Below are 20,218 nucleotides of genomic sequence, written 5' to 3'. Positions count from 1 at the left end.
AAGCACTGACATGCAAACTTAAATGGTTAGAAGAAAAATGGTTTATTCTGTCTTGGTGTTTACTTATCCAGTTTGTTAAGCAATAAGCACGTCCTGCGTGTGTCAGAGTATTTTTGGCATCTTCTTGTACCCCAGTTCAGGGCTTCCCACTGAGCTGTGGGGCACCACCAGGCCATGGTGTCTGCTGGCATCTACAGTGCTTTCACAGCTGCTTCCACCCTGTTGCTGACAGCACTGAGCAGGGAGAAAATAGGCAGGTACTGTCAGCAGGTTGCAGTCAGGTACAGTTACAGTGAAGCAGTCTCCTGATAGCCCTCTGCAAACTGCTTAGCACAATGTGGGCTCCCCAGAACACCTTGATGAATGGCTGCAGAAGAGACACCATGAACTCCGTCTCTTGAAAGAAAGGAATGAGGAACTCCTGAACCTACTGTAAAAGTTATTTAATTATGGCCTTCCAAGGGAGGCCATAATTAGGCCTTAAAGGGAGATTATAAACAGGAGGGAAATCAACTTTTTACACATATGGATAGTGATAGGATAAAGGGGAATGGTTTTAAATTAAAAAAGGATTTAGATTAGATGCCAGGGGAAGTTTTTCACAGCAGTGGTGGTGAGAGCTGGCACAGGCTGCTCAGAGATGTTGTGAGTGCCCCAGCCTTGGAGGCATTCAAGGCTGGGTTGGATGGGACACTGAGCAACCTGAGCTGCTGGGTGGCACTGCCCAAAGTAGAGTTGGATCTTTGAGGTCCCGTCCAACCCAAACTCTTCTATGAATCTAAGAACATCACCTGACTGCTACCCTCATTTCTGTAGCCAGACAGACCTTCTCCCTGGAGGGGACACTGGAGGTGCCATGTTTTAAAGAGTCTCTCTGCTAATCACCATGTGTTGTGCAGAGGTGGTGGGTGATGGCCGGAGGAAACAGGGGCAGAGGGACCAGGCTGAGGAAGATGCTCCAGGAGAGGGGGCAATCATTAAAATCCAGTTATTAGGAAAAGGACAGGGATTTGCTTCAGGAAAGGCTAAGAGGTTTGTTGATGCCAGGCTCTCCCAAGCCCATTAATTTCTGCTGCAGAAATTGTTTTCCTTCCCGGGAGATGAAAAACAGAGTGAGACTTTGCAGCACTCAAATTCCCTGCATTTTTTTAAGATTTTGATTAATCATGAGGCATTTTGGCAGCCTCCTCAGATACTCCGTAACCCCTATTTAATCAGTCACCACCTAAGTGCTAACTCTGTCTAGTTGAAGCAGCATGTCTTGAGTACACAGCGGGACCTGGTGGGCCTCAAGATGCGGCAAAGCCAGCAACTGGCTCTGTTCAGGGCCTGTGCCCATATCCCTTGGTTTCTATGAGGGGAGGCCTCATGACAAAAGTCCTTACATGGTTGTAGGATGCGGAATACCTTTAATCTGTATGCTGCGGTGTCACTGCTTGCTTTTAGGGCTCAAGGAATAAGAAGATACAGACTTCATGGATCTGGAGGCCATCATCCCTCCTGTTAAAACTGGAGAATTAGGCCATCAGTATTGCAACTGCCAGAAGCTGTGGAAGTGTTGCCAGATAGGTTATAAAAGTGGGGAGTCACAGTCTTCCTCAGCTTGAATGCTTCTGTGATACCAGATGAAGGATGGAAGGAGTCCCCTGAGCTTCAGCATATGCTGGCTGTGCCTCTATTAGCACCTCAGTGCTAATGAGGCTTTTGAAGAAAACATCCCCACATGTAGTGCTTTGACTGGGATCACAGAGGAGCTTTGGAGGTTGTGAACTGGGTTCTTTCCATCAGAACATGGATATACTCCAGTCATGTACGCAGCAGAGCAGGGACATATGTACCATGGGACCACATCCAGATAGTACAAAGCAAAAACTCCTCAAACACTGTGTGGGTCAATATGGTCCTCAGCACAATGCATCCACATTTCAGTTTTCCTCATATTTAAACAAATGGAGTTGTTCCTTTTCTATCTTGTAATTGGGAATAGGAGGTTCCTCTTGAAATGCATGTGTTTTACAGTAAGGCAGGGATTTTTATTTTTTTTAATAGGCTCTGCTTTCCTCAGTTTTCAGCATCCTATCATGTTCAGACCCCAGCTTCCCTAAAAAGAAGTGTTAGCCTTCTTAATAGCCAGGTAGCTACTCAAAGCTTTACCCGAGATATCATGAAATAACATCAGTTTATTTCGCCAGCCTGTACGTGCCCTCAGTTTTTTGGTTTATTTCCGTAATTCCTAGCATTAACACTATCTTAGAAATGAGTTTGTGAGAGCAAGGTCATGCAAGAACAATTCCATGTCACTCCTGACTTTGGCTAGTGTCACTGAGATGGGTGTATGGGAACTCTCCAGCAAGTTGTGTGTGCAGGGGAAGTCTTCTTTTGTATTTCTCAGTTTCGTGCAATAGCCAGTTTGTATTTACATGCTAACAGTCAGCAGATTTTAAGTGTGCTACTATCATCACTTTTTTCTGCCAGTGATGAAGTAATTTTCCTTTCATTCATTGCTATAACTGAATGACATGAGAGCAGGAATGACACAGTCAATGAATGAGCAGATGACAGTTGCAAAATTCAGGTTTAACAGCATTTATCTGGTCATAAAAAAGGTTTGTTCAGATAACCACACGCTTGGTTAACTGTCATGCAGACAACTTGCAGTGGGTGTGCTGGGAGCCCTTTTGCCTACAGCTGCTGTATAAACAAACAAGTACAGGATCATTTTTTTAAGATTTCCTTCATGAATATACTTATGATTTATAAAAAATATGGGAACATTCACTCTGAATGGCATCAAACTGTTATCCAAGGGAATATTCACACCCTGACCTCCATGAAAGACTCTGTCAGAAGTAAGATAAGCACATGAATTGAAGATACTGTAGGAATGATCACTCAGCTGTCCAGATCAAGCGTGGAGCTGGTCCAGGCAGATATGTAGTGTGACTTTTGTTGCCAAGAGTTGTACAGCTGGCACTGATATTTCCTGAAAAATCTCAGGCTGCTTGGAAAGATTGTTCACACTTGAATTCAACAACTGCAAGGAAACAACAATGAAAGATTCCCCTTTTGTTTTTACTGCTGTCTTTGTAACCTTCTGTAATTTCTAACAAACACTGCAAATCACATATCAGTTTTCCTGTGTCTGTCTGCAAACTAGAGACACATCAGAGTCAGCCTGTGCCATTTATAACTCCAAGGACACAGTGGAATCAGCCTAAAGAGTTCTTTATATATGTATGTGAAATTTGGTATTTTGATGCTGCCATCTTAATCCCACTACTGGTACATGGTACAATAATTACACTGCTGCAAGAGGAGATAAATTCAAATCAGAAAGAACAAGAAATGAGAAATACACTGTTCTGCATCTCCTGAATATGCAGAATGCAGTATGCAGAATAGTGTCCTCTGTTGACAATATTTTTAATCTTGCATACTTTCTATCTAAAGTGGTGGCATGATATGAGGAAAGAGTAGTGACCTTCAAGTCATCAAAGATTGGAAACTTCAACAGTAATAACCCACTGAAAAGTTGGTACTTCCCTGAAACTTACCTTGAAACAGCTGTACCTTGTCAGTCTTCAGTTCCCATTTATATCTTCATGGGAGCACTTCTGATCCTGGTTAACATAACCAACAATAATCTGGAAGAAAGAGGGTTTTTTAATCCTTTTTAGAACCTCAGAAAGACTTGGGAAGTTCACAGTAGAGCAGACCCATAATTCCTATATACAGTTGTTTTAGTGAGAAACTGAGTGTGGCATCAGTTCACTCATTCCTATAGATGAGCAAGGTGCCTAGGCCTCCATATTGTCTCTAGCTTTATTTTGACAAGGGTTCTACTTGTAGTCACCAAAGGCTCTCCAAAATCCTTTGCTGCAGTGAGCAGATCGCCCTTGACAGCAGCAGGAGCTCTGACTCCTCATTCTCCTGCAGAGCACTGCTTTCTGCTGTGTGGCTCTGGAGGCTGAATTCCATCCCAGAATTTATATCCAGATTGTTGTGTTTTGTAGGCAGTCACCAGGAGGTCCTGGAGGATGCATTGGATACCGCACAGACCCTTGTGCTGCTATGCCTGGTGTTCTCATCCAGATTAGCTGTTTGTGTGCATGCTGTCACTCCAATAGATGTGTGGCTGCAAGCATAGGTAGGTTATGCCACAGTGAAAGAGCAAGAATTCCAACATCAAAGTCTGGACTTCAGCTTGTGGATAGTAACTGCAGAATTCCACCTAGAAAACTGGAAAGAAGAAATTACCATTTACAGCGGATAAAATAATATGTCACCCACACCAAACAGGCAGCATAAAGATTTAAATGCATCTAATAGAGTAGAACTATATGGAAAAATCAATTATATGTTCTGCAGAACTGAAATAGAGACCTGGTTGGAAGTCCTCCAATGGAAAGATTCTTCTTGCAAAATGCTGACTGCAGCTAACTGTCTTGAGGATATTTTGGCCCTTCAGTTAAAAACAAAAATCAACAGAAGGAAAGAAATTGGAAATATAACTTTAATAACATTGAACATTTTTCTTTTGGGATATAATCTTCTTTTTCTTTGTATTATAAACAATAGCCTCTTTCCAAAGCTTACTTCAATCAATGTCTTCATTCTTGTTAGCACAGGATGTTTTAAACATCTTGTGTTTTTTTCACAATTAGGATTAATTTCCAATATTCAGTCTGAAATGAAAGAAACTTCAAAGCTGTAAAATGCAGTCTGCGAAGAAAAATCTAACTCCAGGATTAGCTGTTACTTTTCTCCACTGAAATAACCTTCACTTATTGGCTTGTCCTTTTATTTATATGAGAAAATAGTTCAGCCTTTGAAAGCAAAGGACATTTGTTGACTGGGAAAATCGTCTCACACCTTGCAATATGTCTCTACAGGAATGCAAGTACATTTTACTTTTTTGATATGTACCATGTTCCTACAAATAGCAATATGATAAACATGTGTCTAAGTATCTCAGATTTATTAAACTTTTCCAGAAGGTTTGAAGAGCTCGTTATATCATTTATTGAATTTGTATTTGATTTTTTTATTTGTTCATCCCTAAGGCTCAGGCTGAAGATTTTCCCAGGCTATATGAAATTTCCGATGAAGACAAGCAAAAGATTTACATTTTTTAACTTGTGCCTGGATTCTTTTTTGTTGTTGTTTTTTATGAAAATAATAATGAAAAAGTATGCCCCTAGGACATACACCAAGCTTCTCAGCAAGGACTGCGTATCTGAGGATAAGTGAATGGAGAAAGCTACTCTTGACTGATTCCATGAGAGAGAAGAAGGAAAAGACGCAAGGAAGAGCTGGCATTTCCTCAAAGAAGTGATAGTTTGAGCACGTGGAGAAATGTGTGAGTTAGGAGAAGATGGGAGGGTGAAGAATAACTTGGTCAAAAGAGTGGCTTTGAGCACTGAAGGGAAACAGAAAGAAAGTAAAAGCCTTATTGTGTGAAGGGAGCGTGAAGACTGAAAGAGAGAGGCAAGCCTGGAGCTGGACAGGAACATGTCAGAAGGATGTGTGACATTTGTGCCTTTGTGAGTGCTGGTGGCTTACAGCAGAGTGGCAGGATCTTTCTTAGGCAAGCTGATATGGCTGACAGAATGCGTGACCTGTTGGATGTGGAGGTCCTTCCCAAGGAGACAGTGCAGAAGATAATGGCATACATCAGGTAGAAGCTGCCAGTCTTGAAGAAGTTATTCGACAGATACTGTCACACAAAAAAGGCCAAGGGAAGCTTGGGTTCATAGCTCAATGGGGATGCAGCTCTTGGGAAAATGCTTAAATTTCTGATACATTTTTGTGTTAGTCTTTGCAGCAACCAGATGTCAAGCATGATCCATGGGAGGAGGACAGGACTTCTCTCAGAACAGGCTAGACAAATATCCACAGTGAATGGAAAAGTGGAGAAGTGGAAAAGGATGGGGGATTGTTGGGGTCCCTTTCCATCTATTTTTCTGTGGTCCTGTGACTTTTTATGTCCGTAAATGATTATTATTACCTGGTGCTCCATTCTGTTCATGTCCTGCCATGAATTCCCTTGTCTGATTGATATGCAATTTTCCACAGTGCCTGTTGAATTTTATCATGTTTCTTAGTCCTCAGTGGCACGGAGATCTGACAGCCTCTTTTGCAAGAGAAGTTTCTCTATTCTTTAAAGTTATTACATTCAGTAAAACAAGGCATGGAGATGGAATTGTTATTATCCCCACTTTGCAGACTAGAGACTGAGAGACAGAGAAGCCAGACTCCATAGAAACCATAGCAAAGTTGATAAATGAACTCAGATGTCCCAGATCCCCGAAGAGCATCTTATGTGCGCAACCTCCCTATTAATCCTGAGGGCAGAATGGGGTGTCAGCTACTCCTGAGGGACCTCAATTCAGTAACTGCCATTTGCTCTTTTTCTCAAGTGAGTGGGTACAGGAGCAATCAGGTTGAGTCTAAATTTGTGTAAGCCCAGAAAATAACACTGGGGGCTTGAGCAGCCTAACAAAGCCAGTTTGGATTTCGGTATCACAAGCTAATGAGCCCTCCAAAGCTCCCCTCAGGTTGTCTGGAGTCATTCCCCAGCCACAGATTTACTTCTCTCTATATACTCTTCTATTTAATATTCTACCCACAACTTGACTTGAGGCTACTTGAAGATATTGTTTGGATTTTTTTTTTTTTCCTGTCTGTTAATTATACCTACGCTGGCAAACTGCCATTTGTGACGTAAAGCTGCATGTGATGTGTCCCTAAGCCAAATCACATACGATCTTAGACTGGAAAGCTAGCAGCCAGCAGCCAAACACAGCAAAAACTGGGCTCTGAAAGTATCCCTGGAGAGTCTGTCAGCTACAGCCAAGACACAATGCAAGATACCAGAACAGCAGACCTTGAAGTGCTGGTTCAGTTTGTATGGCAATCCTTTAGGCAGGTAAAATTCTCATTGGTTTTAGGAAGGTGAAGAATTTGGGGCTTGGATTTTCAGTGCTTAGAGGCAGATGACTGCGAATCCACAAGACCCTCCGAGGAAAGCCCTTCAGTTGTACCTCCAGAGATGCTTGTAACAGGCACACATCGTGCCCTGGGCTCCAGGAGGAGGACGCCCCTGCCCAGTGGGCAGCACCAACAATGCAGCACTGCCAAAAGCCACCTAATGCGGTGCACTTGAACTCTTAGATAGTCATGAGGGAAGAGGCAGGCCACCTCTAAGGATTCCCTCTGATCTCATCCTTTTTTTCTGGGAAACCACCAGAGTTGGTTGCCAAGGCCCATCTCATGGCAGAGAGAGACACACAGCCATGTCTCTCACAGGGATTCTTCTGAACCTGTCTCTTGCAGCCCACACCAGGAGGGACAGTTGAAAACCAAACAGTTATGACTCTTAATTAACGCAATAAGAAACCAGAGTGAAATTTAAAAAAAAGTAAAAAGTAACCAAAAACAATACAAAAAAATTCATTTTGTGGAATTGGAGGTGAACATTTTTACATTTTTCACAATTTTTGGAAGATTTTTGAAGTGTTCCAACTTTGTGATGGTTTAGCTTTGAGCTTCTTTGCTGCCAAATGTAACAAGCTAAGCTGTGGCCACAGGGCAGCACTTTTCCCTTTGTTACCCAAAGTTTTCAAGACATCATAAAAACAAGGAATTTCTGAAAATTTAGAGAGCAGCAGAAGGAAAATGAAAAGAAATATGAAGATTAGGGAGAAGAACAGGTATTGCCCATTTTCATTAAAAAAATAAAGATGAAATGGTTCTGATTTGGCAAATGGGCCTTTTCTCAGAAATTTGAACAGACTGAATGAGAAGTAGAGCCCCCCCCAGCTGAGTCTGTGTAGCCACATGCAACCAGAGGCTTGTCGCTCTGACTCCAGGGGCAGATCTGCTGCTCTGAGGCAGAAAATGGTTTTGTGCCACAAAGCTGTTGCCTTAATTACAAACGTTCTTCATGCCAAACTTGGAGGAAGTCTGAGAGGCGACTTAATTTGGCCAATTAGTGTGAGAATTAGTGTGAGATCGGGCCCGTGAAACCCCTTGAATAAACATTTCAGAGTCAGTGCGATCCATTTCCTACTCAGCACAAAACAAACCTCTCTTTTCCATGAAATTCAAAGCACAGAAAGAAAAACTTGTCTCGAATGAGTCCCCTGGTAGAAAGGCTGCTTTCTGCAGCGATGCAAAATAAGGTGTTTTACAAGCAAAACTGTAAACTCATATAAAACAACACTCCAGCCACAGCAGCAGGATGGGAGATGCACTGGCTTTTTGCTTGTGCAGTGACAGAGTAACACAGAGAGTAGTACAGCAGTGGCTGGATCTGCAGCCATTATAGAAACGGCACCTCCCTACAGGGAAAACTGCTGCCCCTGTGTCACCATTGCTTGATGCAGGACAGAGTCCACCATGATCTGGCAAACAGCGGGGGTGGAGAAGAGAAGACACTTGACAGAGGGGTCAGCGTATTTGAGCATTTGCCTCATAGCAAATGAATTTGGAGCAGCGGTTTTGCTGGAAAATAATGTATGAGAATTTACAGGGCAGCATTTTTTTCAGTGTCAGAGTTCATTAGTGAGGGAAAGGGGAGCACAGGTACACCAGAGGGATTCGGAAAATCTGAGATTACAAACAAATGTGTCATTCAACATCTATTATATTCTGTTTTTTGCAACTTTGTTCAACAGATCAAAAGAATTTGAGTCCAGCTAAAGAGTATATGTGAGGCTTAGAAGTGTTATGGTACTCATTATCCTTCACGCAATCCTCTTTAATGATTTGTTCTGTGGCCATATACGGGGTCACAAAGGCAATAAAAGTGGGAAATGTTGAGTTAAAGCAACTGTCTGGTGTGGTGATATCATCTATACAATAAACAAATGTCAATGCAGAGCTATAAATAATCGTTTTATTGTAATCTTGAATTGATTTGATACCAGATGCATACACACTTCATGAAAATTCCTTAGCTTTGAAAGAGGACAATAACCTATGATATAAAGTTGGATATATTTGTATGTGTTTTTCTTACGGGTAATATACATTACAGGCAAGAGGAGCCAGGGCCCTGTCTATCCTGCAAATGACACCTGTGCACCTGTGCCAAGCATGGCATGTTGCTATGAGCAGTGAGGCTGAATCACTCTAGCCTGGTAAAGATCTCCCCAATAGCACGCAGATCCTTAGAGATACAGAAAAGCCCTGTTAAAAAAACCATTTCATTTACTGTATGGGAGAGGTCTTTTCTAGCTGACATGGGAAGTGCCCAGTTCACAGTGTTAACCCTCTGCTGGTGCACCTCAGCTTTTCCTCCATACAAAGCACAGTGCAAAGCACATGATTGTGGAACATCATAGCACATAAATATTAATCCATGATGAAATGTCAGTCTTGGGTGGCTAAATCTGTTCTTTTGTTCGAGGCCTCTTTAATTCTGATTCTAGGAGATATTTCTGTCCAACAGAAGCTTTTACATTATAACAATTGCATTTGAAAAAAAGAAAATCTCATTCCATCGGTCTAACTGTGTCTTGGGGCTGGCTGAAACCTATGAGAATCTTTCCATTGACGTCACTAAGCTTTTACTCAGGCTTTTAATCTGCAATCAATCAACCCTTAATATTATTCTGCACAGAGCTCTATGCCTTCTTTTGGTGATAGAAAAAAATGAGACCAAACGCTTGTCCCAGCCACCCATGCAGGCAGAATTGCCTGGGTCATGATCGTATTTGCCGTGTGCCTCAGTCAGGAGCTGTCCTGAAATGCACTACTGTTTTGCCATTTCTCTCTTGTGTACATTCCTCCAGCTCCATGGTTTTGATCTCAAGGATGTCCCTGCAGACCTGGGCTGGGGAGCACAGAGGGACCAGCAGCCTCAGCCCTAGACTGGCTCCAGGGCATCTCCCAGGGCCTGGGGTGCTGAATCCTCCCGCAAGAGGATGGAGCATTTACTAGTGATACTACCCCATACTGTTAGGAAAACATACATCTAACCCCCAACCTTCATTGGCATCTGCCAATATTGTATCAAGTTCATTGCCTCAGGACTGCGGTGTGGCTGTGTCTGGAATGAAATGGATTTCCCCATTTGGCAGAAGAGAAGAACAAGCATAGAAAGAAAGAGCCAAAAAACAAGTGACGGACACCAAGAGATTCTCTGTGCTGCCCAGGTCCAAAGGCAAAACAGGAGTCTTCAACCCCAGTACTGCGGGGAGCAGTGCTGCAGGATCAGTAGCAAACACTGTTTCTCTACGTCTTGTAAGGAGCCTCATTGTATCAGTAGCTTCTCTACAATGCTAAAGATTACATAGTTGTAATTTATGGTGAAACTATAAATTAAATCATTCTCATCTCTCATCATCATTTCTAGGAAGATGTGAGCAGGTACAGGTCACAGCTGGAAAGAGCGGTAATTGATGGAGCAGCCAGAGGGTTCTGCTGCAGCCACATTCATTTGGGGCTTGTGAATTATGCCAACAATAGCAAATATATTTACACACATTAGTAGCACATTCAGGGTGATTTCACTGTGTGAAAAGCATGTGCAGGCATTCTGTATATTCTCCAGCGATACCCTGTATCAACAACAGGCTGCTCTGTTCTTGAGTTATTGCTGAGGATTGCAGGTGCTGTACAAGACTGAACACTTTTGCACTATAAATCACACGAGAGCAATAGTTTCAGCCTTTCACAATGAGAAAGCTTGTTCTGGAAAACCTCTGCCTTTCAAAGGCTCCCTCTTGATTTCGGGTGGTTTGGGCTTACAGCTTTCATGATTTTCTAGGTCAGAGATTGCAGATAGAAACTAAAAACCAGAACTGTGTCATTAATATTTATCCCAGGTGTGAATATAATCTAACTCAAAGGTAATGGCGGCCAGCCTGGGGCAGTGAGGCCTTCCTTTATGGTGCTTACAGCCACAGGAAATTAAAGAGTTTAAGCAGAGGAGGGACCCATATGCACTGTGCAGAGCTGTTCCCATTGAGTACTGAGGCTCCCGGGATGCAGGGACCTGCTGTCAGCCTCTGCTGCCACAAGGGTCTGCCATTTCAGCTGTCCTGAGAGATCTGCCGTATGGACATGCAAGAAATACAAATGTCAGTTCACAAGACAATTTTCTTGCTCTCAGCACTGCAGAAACACAAATACCCTGGAAAATATGAAATGAATCACAGAATCACGGAATTGTAGGGGTTGGAAGGAACCTCTAGAGATCATAAAAAATAGTACTAATGACTCACAGAAATTGAGAGGAAAAAGTATGTGAAGTAAATTATTGTACCAAATATCACAACATCAAATCAGAGTCATTAGTTCTGATTGACCAGGGGTGTGTCCTACAGCCAGAAGGGCCAGTGTTCCTCAGCACTGCGAAACTGTTAACTACAGTAACGCAACCAGTCTGGTTGCTGTTGTATGAATCTTCTCAGAAAAGATCTGCAGAGCTGTGCTGATGGCAGTGCTGCAGCTCCTCTGCTCAGGCCCTGGAAACTGCGAAGCAGAGGATGAGGATTACTGCCTGCCATTGCCCCAAAAGTCACCCAACTTGAGTCAAACAAAGGAGGAGGATGAGAGGGTGAGGTACCTGGATAAACAGTAAGGATTCGCAGTAGGGATGGTATGGCACAGCGGGCTCATGAGCAGAACATCCAGCTGCTCTGCCTTCCTCAGCCCCAGTCCCCAGGCCAAGACACCTTCAGAGGGCTCCCAGGGCACCGCACAGGAAAGACCTGCTATGGGCTCATCCCATTCACCGGGTGCGGATCCCTTCCCACAGACTCCCAGCAGCCCCCTCATCCTGAGGTCTTTCTGCTGTCACACAGGATGCAGAACTGTGTCTCTCCCTGCCCTGAAGCCTGTGTACCCAGCACTACTGACGTTTGGGCAGCCTTTGCTGGCAGAACTGGATTTCTATTCTTATTTTTGCATATTTTAAGCCCAGGGAATGCAGCTGAGGCCACGGGCTGGATAACTTCAGAAAATCCCAGGAAAACAAAAACAACACTGCCTAAAAATGTTCCCGTAGGAGGTACCCATCCCATTGTGAAAAGGTACGCAGTGTCATCACCTCCAGCCATTGGCATGACTACTGTGGCAAAAGGAAAGCAGTGTCAGGTGCTCTTAGGGCATTCATAAGCTTACCTGTGCACAGTATTCATAAAATCATAGAACGACTTGGGATGAAGGGGAACTTGAAGGTCATCCATTTCCAACCCCTGCCATGGCAGGGCTGCTGCTCAGCAGCTCGTGCTGCCCAGGGACCCATCCAACCTGGCCTTGAGCACTTTCAGGGGGGGCGCACACACAGCTTCTCTGGGCATTCTCTGGTGTTTCTCAGACCTCATTTCCCTGTGCACTGTTCTGCACAAAGGCCTGTTATGGACTCAGCGAGCACATTCAGCCTGAGCACAGCCAGCAGGGAAACGACGCTGGGCCTGCTTTTTTCACTGTTTCTAAATATATGGGTAGTGACAGGTGTAAAATTACACCAACCAGGCAATAACTCAGAACTGTCCGAGTGCCAATTATGTGTCTTTTTACAACACTGGGCCTCTGCCTGAACACATCATTTAGGAGAAAAATATGTTGTAAAAAGGTATTCATTCAAAAGAATGCCGTAAAAAGTGATTGTTAATAATGGTCTCACTCGTTTAATCTTCATTTTTTCTCTCTGCTCCTTCCCGCCCTGGGATAAATGAGCTCTGGGTGCCCTGTGTTGCGTGCACAGTCCTGCAGAGCTAGTGAATAGGCCATCAGCAATAAATATACATAAATCTTAGCCATGTATGGTCTCTAGCTGGGTAAATGGCTTATAAACCCCAGAGGGATGACCAGCCATAACAAAAATGCTAGGCACCATTACTGGGATGGCAGGGACTTCAGCCATGCCGTGTGCAACACCGTTTACAGAAGCGGAGCTGGTGAGCTGAGCAGTGCTTCATCCAGCCTCTCAAACACACAGCTCTGGGTACTGCCTCTTTTCCAACAGGAATGATTTCCATATGGATTTAATTGCCAACCTAACACATGGAACCTCTGTCTGCTTTGTAGCATGGGGACTTCTGTGTGTGGAAAGGGGATCTCTCTAGTGGAAGAAGGCTTAAAAAAGATGGGCAGGGAGGATGTGACCATGGAGCTCACAAATGTATGTTGGAAATAGCCATAGCTGTCATAACAGAAGCTGAACCTAACTCACAATGAAGGGTACTGAAGAGTGGTCTTTGTTTTAGACAAATAGCTACAACAGCCGAGTGGGTCGCTTACTTCTGTAAATGGTTTTCCCAAAAATAATCAATGGAGTACTATCTTCCCAAGCCCAACATCTTCCCATCTGGGGGGAAAGGTATTTGTGGTCCATGCCAACACAATCTGAAAATTAAGCAGCTAACAAAACGAACATTGAGGAGAGCAATGATCTGGGATCAATACTGCAATCCAGCTGTATGTTTCAGTCATTATATTGTGTTTGCATTTTCATTTTTGTATATTCTGGTGAATCAAAGTCCCATGCAATGTCAAATACCCATAACTGAATAAATCTCATATTAAATACAAAGCCTTCCTAATCTGGAATAACTAAAAGAAGCCAGTCAGAAGCTGTTGCTCTCTGCCAATCTCATGTCTTACCTTCACAAGCAGAACAGACCTCTTACACCCTATGGAACACACTACTCCTGTCATTGAGGTTGGCTGCACATTCTCTGTAGAGGTTATTACACTTAGTGACATGGTAGTTTCCACTATCCTCCTGTAATTTCTCAGATTGTGAATAACCAACAGAACTGATACAAAGCAATTGCTTCCTTGCAAACTTCCCAAAGCACTGCCCAAGCCTCTAGAAAGCATCTTACCTGTAGAAGTCCTCTCAACTGCATGCTCTTCAGTTCAACTCAGGCTCTTCTCCCTATTTCTTTATCCCTCAGGTTCTTCATGCTCAGGTATAGGGACTCAGGTGAGCAGAAAAGTTGTGTTTACTTTTAGTCTGTTCATTGTTTACAGCAGAAGAGGAAAGGCTGAGCCCGTGTTCTCAGGCTGAAGTAGGCAGTTATTCAGAGCATGCCCTGCTTCAATCAATTTTATAATTATATTATATATTGTAACAATCTTATAATACATGATTATAATAATATAACAATATTTTAAATTAATTTTATTAATATTCATAATAGTATGCATTTATATTTAAATAAGTATGTTTATCTTTTTAAGCCAGCCAGTAGAAACACTGGGCAGGAAACCAGAAGCCCTAAAAAAGCTGAAATATATCAAATGTATCAAATGGAAGTGCTCTGTCTTGTGGCAGACATATTTACAAGTAATCACTTCAGACATACAGTTCTGCTGCTGATAGACATAACTTTCTTTTGCTGATGCTGTATTCCTAAGCTTGAGGAAGCTGTTTCTTTCCTTACAAACCCTGTTTTAATAACACTTCGAGTCATTTAAAAATCCACACTGCAAGCACAGTCCAGAGGTATAGAACAGAGCAGAAAAAAGGACGAGAAGAATGCAGCCAAATCTGGAGCTCACACAGATGTTTCTGTGCATAGGTGTTGTTATGGCTTAGAGGTATCCATTTTGGTAAAGGAGCTGTGAAGTGAGGCTCAAAGGTTGTGCATTCCCAAGTATGGGGGAAAACACACATTTGTTAACATAAAGAAACAACCTCCAGCCAGATCCAGACACATATTCCCTGGGCTGCTGGTTTCAGCCATCACCTTTTAAAATAAGGTGTCTTGATGTAGGGTTTGTGCATGCAAATTTATGACAAAGCCTGAGGTCTCTGCTCCGCTCTGACCTTCTCAGTATCCCACCAGCCTGGGGCTGCCTTTACCCTTTCTTAATTTACTCCCCAAGCCCCAGTTCATAGCAACCTCATTTCTGCCAGGGATAATGGGATGCTTCCTGAACTCTCAGGGTCATTTCTGAGCATCATCACATTCTTTCCTTTCCTCCCCCCACTGTTTCCAAGGACTGAGCTGGAAGTTCATTCTTTTTATACGCATTTCAATTTCAGACAGAGATCAACAAAAAAATACTAAGAGATACCTGGCAGAGAGAGAGGGAGAAGTGGGGGGGCTCCTGGATTTGGGGCATTTGTGGTTCTTAGGACTTCAGCAGGCTCAGATATCACAAATTGTTGGAGAGTGGGACTGAACATCTTTTAGAAACCTAAATACAGTCGTGGTCCAGCGGTTCTGAGGTAGTCAGCAATTAATGGTCCCCAGGGGGGAAGCCCATGACTAATTGGTTTATAAAACTGATCAAACTGGAAGCAATATCAAAGAGCAGACTAGTGTCAGGATGCAAAGTGCACCTGTGAGAGGAGATTTTAATTACTTCGAGCAGGAAGCGAGGAGGCAGCAATAGGAAGGCATCAAGAAGGTAGAAAGACTGCTTGTCTTACCTGCGTGCCTTGGAAAGGCTAAACCTCCAAGACTGCATTTCTGCAGGATGTCCCAGCATCTGCTTGGATCTATTTGCAGGATACCCCATGAAATAATTATGTGCTCAGGGTCCATAGAGAATACTGGCACTGGAGGCAGTATAAAATCTGAGGAAAAATGTCTTTTATTCAGAAGTGCTCAGCTTGTTACAGTGATTGAGCCAGATGGTAAATACCAGCTCATAATGCAGTATAATGGAGTTTGCTGTGGAAAAAAATGTACCATAATTTAATATAAGGGCAAGGAACCAATCATCCAGAGCAATGAGCAGGAAAGGGATTGAGAGTATTATGGAAAAATCATTGAAACCATGAGGCTAACGCACAGCTGCAGTAATAAAGTCTGCCATAAAGTGGAAGGGACTACAAGAGAAGAGGACTTAGTGCAGATGACATTAGAGCCCAATCCGCTCTAAGCCCCATTCCATAGAAGGGGCTGCTAATGGCTCAGGGTGCAGAGGGCAGCTCAGGAGAGGGCATCTGTTCTACTGCCAGGACTGTGGGAGGAGCTGAACTTGCGGGAGGCCACATCCTTGGATGCTGTTCTACAACATGAGGCTGAACTCAGGTTTGTAATGGTCAGGTCTTCAGGTCTCTAAACAGGCAGAATTTATTGTGTTTTTCAAGTGATTTCTGTTGGTTATTTAGCTTAAATAAGGTTTGAGAACACTTTGCGATGTGTATGACCAGCTTGAACCTCTGGTCAACGCCTAACGGTGAGTAAGCACTGGGCAGAGGCACACTAGGCACCCAGCAGCACAAGAGCTCCCCAGCTTCCCCTCCTGAACCCCACTTGCCCTCAGCAAACCTTTCCACAGGCAGCAGCCTTTCTCTAATTTCACAAAATTAGAGCGCACACCGTGCCAGGTTGGATTTCTCTAGGGAATTGTGACAAAACTTCTGAGTTATTCAATATCATTACTCCAAAATCTTTGGAAAAGCCCTTTCTCAAGCAGCACTGGTTTTCTGATTTGTTAAGAAAAAAGATTCACTTCAGTTTTGAAAGACAAACTGGGGCTCCCCTGCGTCCCACTCCTGGCCCCAAACAACGTGCAGACCCGGCAGGGGATGTATGCCACTGTGCTCCATCCCGACGCCTTGGGGACCTCCTTTGTCTTCCCTGGGATTGCAGAGTGATGAATGAGTACAGAAACCCAACTGAGCAGGTATTAATGAAGTTTAATACTGCCTTTGGCCAGCCACAGCAACCACCGCTTGATAGCTGAAGAAACTATTACATTCCACAAGAAACCATATAATTAAACTTACAGAAACCTCCACATCAAACACAAGTATGTGTCACTGCCAAAGATGAAAGTACACACAGGGCATGGAAGGGGGAGAGCTTTTACTGCCTATCCTTTTACAAAGGCTCATGTGTTTGGGAAAGAGGAAGCCAAGGAAAGCTAACAGAGAAAATGTAAAAGAAGCACTTAAAATAAGAACACCCCAATAAAGGCTGTGCAAGAAAGAAAGGGCACACGACTGGGTGAGGGCTGTAAGAAGAGGGATTATCTCCCTTTTTCTGATTTTTCTTCTGATTTGTGACTGGTACACATCCTTAGTGAATTAAGAGGTGTATCAAAAGAAATACCTTCCTCATCACCCTTTCTCTTTTTGAAGGAAATAATTCACAATTCCTTTGTTTGGCTAAAAGACTCAGATTAAAATGGGAGAGTGGTACTGCTGCTGCTTGGATGGGACAGCACAACCCAACCACTGCACTGCCAACATAGAGAGGGATTACTGTATAAATCTTTGCCATCTAAGTAACTGGAGCTGATTCTGATTTCACACATGGAATATATCTGCAAAGGAAGCAGATGCCAATTTTATACAGTCACTCTTTACAGTAAAACCACACTTTAAATAATGAAGGAGTGGGGAAGTGTATCAAAGAATGAAACTGCTTGTCACCACGAATAAAGGCTAGCAGTGCTCTGAATGCCTTCAGGTCTGAATCTGGGAGATTTTCTTCTAAATGAGCTAAGTGAGAGCACTGAAGTCTTGTGCACACTCAGAAGCAGGAGGCATCCCTCATCGTCTCACTCCCCCAGACCAGTTACTGCAGTGCAAATCCTGCTCTTGCTGCAGCTTTGGATCCACTCTTGGCCCAATTCCTCATCTCCTCTGTGGTACACAGGAGAGCAAGCCAGGAGTGGCCAAGACAGTCTGTACCCAATGCAGAAGGGATAGTACAACTGCCCTCTGACAATTTCAGAGCTTTCCATGTGCTGAAGATTGTCCTGCATATCAGAGTTTGCCCAGCTCTGTGGTATCTCTCAGCCTACCTTCTCTGCAGGCTTGGTTGGTGCCAGTGTTGCCACGTGGAGTTGTATCACTGTGTTTTCACCAGCACGGTGCTCTATGTATACCAGAAGTTATGATGGAAATGTTGAGCCAAAATGGCTCCACTCTGAGCTAGAAAATGCAGCCCGAATTTATGCTCAGTTGCAGCTGTTCTGATTTTGTTATTCCCATTTATTGCCTTGAAATAATAGGATGTGGGACACTGTAACTGATCTCTTTCCCTATGATCTTATGATGACCACAAGATAAAATAAAAATGTAACAGTAAGAGTATTATGTGCTACTATTTACCTCCCCTAAAGTAATGAAGCAGTAACAATATTTAAGGAAGAGTAAAATATGATTTGTTTTTAAATTGTATTTCAGTAAATTTGTAAATGACATTTTCTAGATAGATTTCTTCTGTCCTCTCATTCTACAGCTAATTTTCAAAGTAGCTGTTATTATCCTTGCTCTTTAAACCCATACTTCCTACAAAATAGGAACACAGAGTCTGAGGGCCAATGCTCTGAAGGAGCTCCTCTCCCTGTAGCCTTCCTCAAGACATCCAGGATAGCAAAGAGATCACAGCCATGAGATCTCCATGGAGTTGAATCTTCCCAGTCTGCTTGTCCTCTCTGTGCTGTTATCCATAACAGAAGCAGAAGCCAAATCCTCTTACAGAGGACATACACAGGCAGTAGGCAGTCAAGCTCCACTCTGCCTCGAGCACATAATCATGTCCTGATCAGATGTCTGTCAGCACCAGGCAGTGCATGGGATCACAAGAGAATGGCAATCCCTAAGGGACTTTTATCAATGTACTTTTGGATAATTACCCCAAACAATTTTAAGTAAGGTGAAGAAAAATACTTCCATTCTTCATTTTAACTGCTAATTTGCAGCAGTTCTGGGACAAGGGATCCTTGTGTACTCTAAGAACCTTTGTTCGGGCCTGGGTGCTTTCCTTAGCAGGTTCCAAGAATCACAGAATCTTTAAGGTTGGAAAAGGCCACTGAGATCATCTAGTCCAACCAGCCTGCCACTGCCACACCACTAACCCATGTCTGTCAGATGAAGGAAGGAGCACAGCTTATTCCAGAACTAAACGTCATGTTCTAAAATGTTCAGTGTTACATTCAGGCTGATTTTGAAACATCCACATTATCCAAGTGCAGATCAAAGCCCGGATGCCTGAAATGTTCCTCTGATGATGAACGTAGGGCTGCGGTGATTCCATACGTTGCGTGATGGGTAGGAAGAAGGACTGTTTCTAGGGCCACTCGAGATACGTGCCAGGAGGAAATTCATATCCCAGACAGATCAAACAACAGTGGTCCTAAGGAAAGCTCTTGGTCCTCACCTGGCTGCTGTCATTGTTCCTCATAGGATGGGCCTTCAGCCTCAGTGTGGACTGTGTGCACAGGGAGCCTGGCTCCACATCACAGCTGCCTTGTGCTTATCTGGGCACCGCACCTGAGTCAGGAGGCTCAGGTACACTCAGCACAGAGCTTATCTCAGGGCTCTGTGCTGACTGATCTGCAAGTTACAACAGTGAAGGTAATTAAATTGTTCCTTGTCAGTGAATTATAGATCCCTGCAGGCTCCTGCTGTCAGTTAGGAGACAGACAGTGTTTGCTCTTCCTGGAGCCATGACTGGTAACAAGCTGACCTACAAGGAATGCTCACTTTAGGGTCAGATTTTTTAAGGAAAGTTCAAAAGAGAAAGATTTTCTTTATGCAGAACAGAAATTCCATTGCCATCACATTATTTACAACAACATACCTATATATGCACACATTCATGCACATGCATATAAAAACATAATATATACACAGAATGATTTTGCTTGGATATATTTACAGCTATTAATATAAGTTTTATCCCTCAAGATTCGTTCAGTGCGAACAGTCTCAGGTAATTATCTTTGCATTACATTTTATTTAGCTTTCACAGGAGAAAAATAGAAATGCAATTTCTTCAAACAAACAAAAAACAAAAAACGTATTCTGGAGTCTCATTTAATTTGTCTGTTATGCTGCACTCAAGGTGCTGGGAATAGGATTCTATCAGTCAAGCACACTGATCTGAGGAAGAATGTGTAAGTATTGCACTGTGTAATTATGAGCCCTCTCTAAGTAGAGTTCCTGGGATCTTGCCCTGGCATGACTCCTAAACGTGTGTTGTAAACATGAGCATGATCTATTTACCTAGCTCTTCTCAAGGAGTTTGCAATCTGCATTGTAGATAATGACCACTGAATATAGAAATCTTGGATAAAGAAATTCTCTTCTCCCAGAACACAAAGCTTGTCCCCTTTATTTTGGGATGGCTTTGCCAAGCAACTAACCACACACTATCAGAAAGCAGTAGGAAAATAACACTAGTGTGTGCCTGGACCCATTTGGGAGGCATTTCTGAATGCCAATCATTAGACCTCTCCATAGTTAGAAGACCAAGTGAAGTTAAGAAAAACGGTCAGGTTTAGGGTT

The sequence above is a fragment of the Tympanuchus pallidicinctus genome, unplaced genomic scaffold, assembly GCF_026119805.1.
Source record: "Tympanuchus pallidicinctus isolate F22 unplaced genomic scaffold, pur_lepc_1.0 scaffold3, whole genome shotgun sequence".
Classification (NCBI taxonomy): domain Eukaryota; kingdom Metazoa; phylum Chordata; class Aves; order Galliformes; family Phasianidae; genus Tympanuchus; species Tympanuchus pallidicinctus.
Note: the sequence above shows the minus strand (reverse complement) of the source record.